Source organism: Phocoena phocoena, chromosome 15 (assembly GCF_963924675.1).
Source record: "Phocoena phocoena chromosome 15, mPhoPho1.1, whole genome shotgun sequence".
Taxonomy (NCBI): domain Eukaryota; kingdom Metazoa; phylum Chordata; class Mammalia; order Artiodactyla; family Phocoenidae; genus Phocoena; species Phocoena phocoena.
Genome location: NC_089233.1, coordinates 31,809,884 through 31,817,177, shown reverse-complemented (window position 1 = coordinate 31,817,177; position 7,294 = coordinate 31,809,884). Strand labels below are relative to the sequence as shown.

General features: G+C 44.2%; 1 pseudogene; it reads right to left on the bottom strand.

Annotated features, from left to right (window-relative positions):
• Positions 1–5,507: 5,507 nt before the first annotated feature.
• LOC136135310 (small ribosomal subunit protein uS5 pseudogene) lies at positions 5,508–6,367 on the bottom strand (annotated as a pseudogene).
• Between the last annotated feature and the right edge of the window lie 927 nt (positions 6,368–7,294).

Below are 7,294 nucleotides of genomic sequence, written 5' to 3'. Positions count from 1 at the left end.
CTGATCAAAATTTTAAATGTCTGTTTATCAAAGGGTGCTAAACATATCATAAATAGGCAAAATGTTGACTGGGATAAAATATTCATAATAAATATATGTGACAGGGCTTCCCTGGTGGCGCAGTGGTTGAGAGTCCGCCTGCTAATGCAGGGGACACGGGTTTGAGCTCTGGTCTGGGAAGATCCCACATGCAGCGGAGCAACTGGGCCCATGAGCCACAACTACTGAGCCTGCGCGTCTGGAGCCTGTGCTCCGCAACGGGAGAGGCCGCGACGGTGAGAGGCCTGCGCACCGCGATGAAGAGTGGCTCCCGCTTGCCACAACTAGAGAAAGCCGTTGTGCAGAAACGAAGACCCAACACAGACAAAAATAAATTAATTTTAAAAAATTTAAAATATATATATATATGTGACAAAGAACTTACATGCTGAATATATTAAAAAGAAAAAGCTCATACAACCCAATTTTTAAAAATGGGCAATAGATTTAATCATATACGTCACAAAAGAAGGTATACCAAAGTTCAATCAACTCAAGAGAGAGTGTTGAACATCATTAGTTACGAGAGAAATGCAAATTAAAACAAATATGAGAGCTTCTGGAAGGATGGGCATATTTATATCTTTACAGGCATATGGGTTATACAGGTATGTGAACTTGTCAAATGTGGTTGATCTGTATCATCACACACTGTGCATCTCATTGTGTATAAATTATACTTCAAAAAAAAGACCTTGGCATATTTTTAAGAGGCATTTCAATGTTCTACAGGTCATCAACCCTCAGAAGAGTCAACATGGAATTTCTGAGCATTGGTTCACATTCTCATCTCTTATTCTAGCTGAAGGTCTGAACAATGCGGTTGGTGCTTAGAATAATGAAATACAGTCCCCAACTTACAATGGTTAGACCCAGCATTTTTCGACTTTATGATGGTGCAAAAGCAATGTGCATTCAGTAGAAATCATATTTCAAACTTTGATCTATTCCCCAGCTAGCAACATGTAGTCCGATTTTCTCGTGTGATGCTGGGCAGTGGCAGTGAGCCCCAGCTTCCAGTCAGCCACGAGATCTCAAGGGTAAACAACCACTACCCTTACAACCATGCTGTACCCATACAACCATTCTGGTTTCCACTTTCAGTACAGCATTCAGTAAGTTCCATGAGATATTCAACACTTTATTACAAAGTAGGTTTTGTGTTAGATGACTTTGCCCAACTGTAGTCTAATGTAAGTGTTCTGAGCATGGCTATGGTAGGCTAGGCTAAGCTATGGTGTTCAGTAGGTTAGGTGTATTAAATGTATTTTTAAAAATTCTCTATACTAACCACTTTTATGCATACATTCTTTTCTTTAAAATAATTTCTATAGATTTATTTATGTATTTTTGGCTGCACTGGGTCTCCGTTGCCGCACGCGGGCTTTCTCTAGCTGTGGCGAGCAGGGGCTACTCTTTGTTGCGGTGCGCGGGCTTCTCATTGCGTTGGCTTCTCTTGTTGCAGAGCACGGGCTCTAGGCGCGCGGGCTTCAGTAGTTGTGGTGCACGGGCTCAGTAGTTGTGACGCACAGGCTTAGTGGCATGTGGGATCCCAGGGAAGTCCCTTAAATGCATTTTTGACTTCTGAGATTTTCAACTTACAGGATGTAACCACAACATAAGTCAAGGAAGACTAAAGTCACAAGGTCAGAATGTCATTTCTGTGATGGGACTGTAGTGAAAGAGATTCCCTTTTGAAGCTGGCAGAGTCATCCTTTACTAGTCTGGGAAGAGGGCTAGAAGTTGTACCCATCAGTGGGTACTCTTGCTGGAATATAAGTGAACTCTTCCCCAAATTTACAAAGGGCTTGAAGACAATTCACATAACTTGTCTGTCGTAAATATTCCTTCTGCCTTCAGATGACCTATAAAAAGCTTTACTGAAAGTTGATGAGTCTGTTCTGGCTCTATGTCTTTGCCAAGAAATCATATAGAAGAGAAATCAACCCATAAAAGTTAAAAAAAAAAAATAGACTGGGGGGGCGGGTACAGATTGTAGAAGATTTAGAACTCTATTCATACCCAGGATGACTTATTTGGCTCTGAGCATGCACCATAAAAAATACACTGTTATTTTCATACATTAGTTATAAGACAAACTTTCCCAAAATGATGCAGCTCATTAGCTAAGGATATTTCTCAGTAGATTTGTTATATTAAAAAGGCACTGTGTCTACTATGCTAATCAACTATGTTGTACTAAAACTCCACGTAGATTAATTAAATGCATTACTTGCCAAAAGGAATGTGATGTATATACAGCACACACACACACACGAGCCTTATAATAATGGAAGGGTGTAAATTACTAAAAGTCCTCTCTCCCTGAGCCAAATGCTTTTTTAGTTCCTGCCTACATGATTTTAAACAGAACTGAATGAAACAACCCCTTCACAGCTGAGTTGAACACTTCTGCAAATAACAGCACAATGATATGCTTGTGTCTCTGGGTCTGAAAGCACTTTAGGTGTCTGGCACTAGGGTGAACATTTGCTTCAGATTTTAGTTTTAACCTGGGATTGTAGAAATGAGTCTGTCACCTGCCCTCACAATCTCTCCAAGAAAAATAAATGTCCTAAATGAAATCTTTGTGCCCACCAAACCCCCAGCCCATCCAGGGCAAATACTCGCGACTTGAGTGTAAGAATCTGCAAGAGAAAGAACTAAGGTCACTAATCATTCCCTACTCCTCCCTTCCCCGAAAAATAAGTTGATCAGGCAGCTGGATTGTCAAGAATCACCCTTTGCAGAACTCCATCCACCCCGCACTCAAGGCACACAGAGGGAAGAAGACCCCAGAGATGGGGCTGGACAGGGCAGAGACACTAGTTCCCGCATTTCTTCGTCACATCCTTGTTGAATGACTTTGGACAAGCTAGTTAATCTCCCTGTGCCTAGTTTTCTCATTTGTAACTGAGACTGTTGTGAGGGTTACATGAGTAAATTTCTGGGAAGTGCTCAGAGCCGCCTAGCACAGAGGGCTAAAACATTCTTAGCTTCTGCAATCCTGAATGCCTTAGCCTCCCGCTCTGTTCCGTAACCTACATGGTCTCTAGAAGACCTCCCAGCTCCAGCATCCCAGGACCATTTGGCCATTCACTGCATTCACTCCCCCAGGCCACCATCCCCACCCCAAATCCCACACCTGGAAGCTTACAGAAGTCCCCTTCTCTGAGTCAAATGTCACTCCACCTACTTCCAGGATACAGCTGGTATCATTTCCTGATTGCAGGAAGTGATGTGTTGTTGTGTTTAAGAACGTAAGATTTGGGGGTTTCCCTGGTGGTGCAGTGGTTAAGAATCCGCCTGCCAATGCAGCGGACACGGGTTCGAGCCCTGGTCCAGGAAGATCCCACATGCCACGGAGCAACTAAGCCTGTGCGCCACAACTACTGACCCTGTGCTCTACAGCCCAGGAACCACAACTACTGAAGCTCACGTGCTTAGAGTCCATGCTCTGCAACGAGAGAAGCCACTGCAATGAGAAGCCTGAGTACTGCAACCAAGAGTAGCCCCTGCTCACCGCAAGTAGAGAAAGCCCGCGAGCAGCAACGAAGACCCAACGCAGCCAAAATAAATAAATTTATATATTTAAAAAAAAGAACATAAGATTTGGAATGAGACAGAACTGCTTTCGTTAATCAGCTTTGTAACTTATCAAGAGACTTTGGGAAGGCATCTCAGAGCCTCAGTTTCCTCTTCGGTTAAATGGAGATAATAAGAGTTCTGGCATCAGACTGCTCTTGGAAGGATTACATTTTCTACATGTGAATGTAGAAAATATTTGGCACCGTGCATTTTAAGCATTCCCTAAATAATCTAAAAATACATAATAATAGCAGTGGTAGCACTGCCAAAAGAAATAAGTATTCATGCACTCCAGACAGAAATAAAAACATAGAAATTTAAGGAAATACAAATACCGATGCTTGAAGGGATGACAGGTAGTGTAATAAAGTATTGAACCCAATTCTGTCATTCTATAGCTTTGTGACCTTGGGTAAGTTTCCTGTGAGCCTCAATTTCCCTATTTGCAAAATTTATACAATGTCACCTACCATAAGCTTTGGGCGCTTATCACGTAGGAGGCATGAGCTATATGGAATCTGATGTAGTTAGTCTCAAGGACGTACTTCGGTCCACTGCTGTCGGTCCCGTGCCATGCACGGCTTAGGGTTTCCATGTGGGAATAACTTCCTGGCATAGAGACATTACTGAAGGATCCACTGACATTGGTGAACAGCAAGAGCAGGAAACACTGACATGTAAAATCAAAGAGTAAACTTTCTGGAACGTGGACAGGAGCGCATAGGAGAAAAGGGGTTATGAACAAGTCAGTCAGTCTTGCTGGCTGTTCTTGCCCCGTTACAAGGGTGTGTTCATGGCCCTTTCTGCTGCTCGTGGTAAGTCATTCTTGAAAGTAAAATAAGCACTAATGAGTTTACATGCATAGCATATGCAAATACTATGAGTGGTGTTCCAAGAAATAGCAAATTTTGGAAGCAAAAGAAATCGTTAAATAGTCCATTTCAATGTGTAATTCTTCGTAGGGCTGTGAATCTTGCTAGGAGCTATAATCACTGCATTATTCAAATACTATCCAATAATGTGCGCTTGTGTATTCCAGGGTTTGAATATTCACTGTAGGCTACAGAGGTTTGTAAGACAAAACATACTTGGATAGATATATAGAGATAGAAAGACAGAAAAATAGATATAGATAGATGATAGATAGATGATAGATAGATAGGATGATTCATCTCTAAGAAGGGAAGGGGCGGGCTTCCCTGGTGGCGCATTTGTTAAGAATCCGCCTGCCAGTGCAGGGGACACAGGTTGGAGCCCTGGTCTGGGAAGATCCCCACATGCCGCAGAACCACTAAGCCCGTGCACCACAACTACTGAGCCTGCGCTCTAGAGCCCGTGAGCCACAACCACTGAGCCCATGTACCACAACTACTGAAGCCCACGCACCTAGAGCCCGTGCTCCACAACAAGAGAAGCCACTGCAGTGAAAAGCCTGCACACCGCAATGAAGAGTAGCCCCCGCTCGCCACAACTAGAGAAGGCCCACACGCAGTAACAAAGACCCAATGCACCCAAGAATAAAAATAAAATAAAATAAATGATTTTTTTTTTTTAAAAAAGGGAAGGGTCACATATATGAAACAACATGAGCCCTAACACCCAACTCTGGGTGTTAAAACCAACCCAAGATGTGTTTGGTCTCTTCCTTAACAATTCGTCCAATGACAATGCAAAAGGAAAGGCATTTTTCCATGTCTGGACCATTTTGTCACAAAAGAAAGATCAGGGTATTGGATTGGGCACTGAATGTCTTGTGCTTTAAAGTTTCAACTTAAGAATGATAATTTTAAAATATTAAACATCTGAGGAATTCTCTCTCCATTTTAAAAGTGATTTTTTTTTTAAACTGGCTTCATTCACTTTATTTTTCTCATAGAAAACTATGCTGTGACTACAGCTGGAGCCTGGGTCCTCTGCATGGAAACTCTGATGTGGGTCTTTACAAGATGGTCAGTGAATTCCTGATACGGAGACTTGGTGAACACCGTCTCTTTCCAGAGGTCAGGAGGGAGATAACTGTAGGTCTTGGAAGTGGCATCGAAAGTGGTCTTGGCGAAGTTGCCCAGCATGGCGGTGCAGCCCCTGGCAGAGGTGTAGCGGTCATCAATTCCAGCCACCATCAGTAGCTTCTCGGGCACAGGGGCTGAGGTGATGCCAGTGCCCCTGGGGGCAGGCATGAGGCGCACCAGCGCAGAGCCACAGCGGCCAGTCACCTTGCAAGGGACGGTATGGGGCTTGCCAAGCTTGTTCCCCCAGGAGCCTTGCCGCACGGGGACAATGGAGAGCTTGGCCAAAAATGATGGCCCCACGGATGGCAGTGGCTACCTCCTTAGAGCACTCGACACCCAAACCAACATGTCCATCGTAATCCCCAACGGCGACAAATGCCTTGAACCCGGTCCGCTGGCCAGCACGGGCCTGCTTTTGCACAGGCGTGATCTTCAAAACCTCATCCTTGAGGGATGCCCCCAAGAAAACGTCAATGATCTCAGGTTCTTTGATGTGCAGAGACAAGAGACAGATCTCCTCCAGGGACTTGATCTTCATGTCCTTGACCAGGCGGCCCAGCTTAGTGATGGGGAGCCACTCCTTGCCCTCGGCCTCGCCTCCGCGAGCTCCGTGGCTTTCAGCCCTGACCCCGGACGCCGCTGACAAAGCCTCCATGGAAGCCACCGCTGCCTCCCATTCCAGGGCCCCCGGGGCCTCCGGGCCCATCGGCAGCACTGACATCATCCGCCATTTGGTGTCTTTACGGAGAAGAAGAGCTAAAAGTGATTCTTATTTGAAATTTATTTTTGCTGATGATTTCTATGATGAAATGTCTGTATCAGGAACTCTTACATATTATTGAAATATCTAATCTTGTCACAATATATCAGTTCCTAAAAATGCATGATAATGCATTTTTGTTACAGAAAACCTCTAAGCCATCTCCCATAACCCTATCGGTGAAAAAAAATTATCCACTTCTTATCATGATGGTCATCTGTTATTGTTTTTAAAAAACACATAATAGCGTTATAAAAAGTATAGAACGACTTATGGGAAATCCTGAGGATTTCTAGGAATTTCATCTTCTTTTTCCCCAAGTCCCTAAGATGAAGCTATTGAGATTAAGTCGTATGTTCACCTAATAAGTGTTCATTTTGCACAAGCTGGGTTGTCTATGGTGAGAACCAGCTTTCTGTCTGATGGTAGAGACAGGCATTAAATAAATGTAAAAATAAGAATTAGAAATTGTGCTGGACATGTGTAGTAGAAACTGTGATGGGGACGACAGCTCGGCTCACAAATGTTCCCCAGCGACTGCGTTTGTGCTGCCTCCTCCCCTTCTCCGCGGGGAGGGCTCTGTCACAGGGTCAAATGGAGCAGCAGGCCCCCACCTCCTCACCCAAGTGCAGACACCTGATGCAAACTGGCCAATCAGAATGCTCCATATGCTGGACCCCAGTGATTGGTCCAGAGGTGGTCATGTGACTGAAATGAGGGCCTCACGGTCCTTTCCTGGGGTTTGGGGAGCTGGAGCTTAGAAAGAGGGTCCTTCCCTTTTCTTCTGAAAACTACACAGCTGAGAGCCCAGAGCTATAGCAGCCATCGTTCCAGCCCAAGGATAAAGCTATTATTATTTGAGAGGGCAAGTGCTCATACACAGAAAGGTGAAGGATGA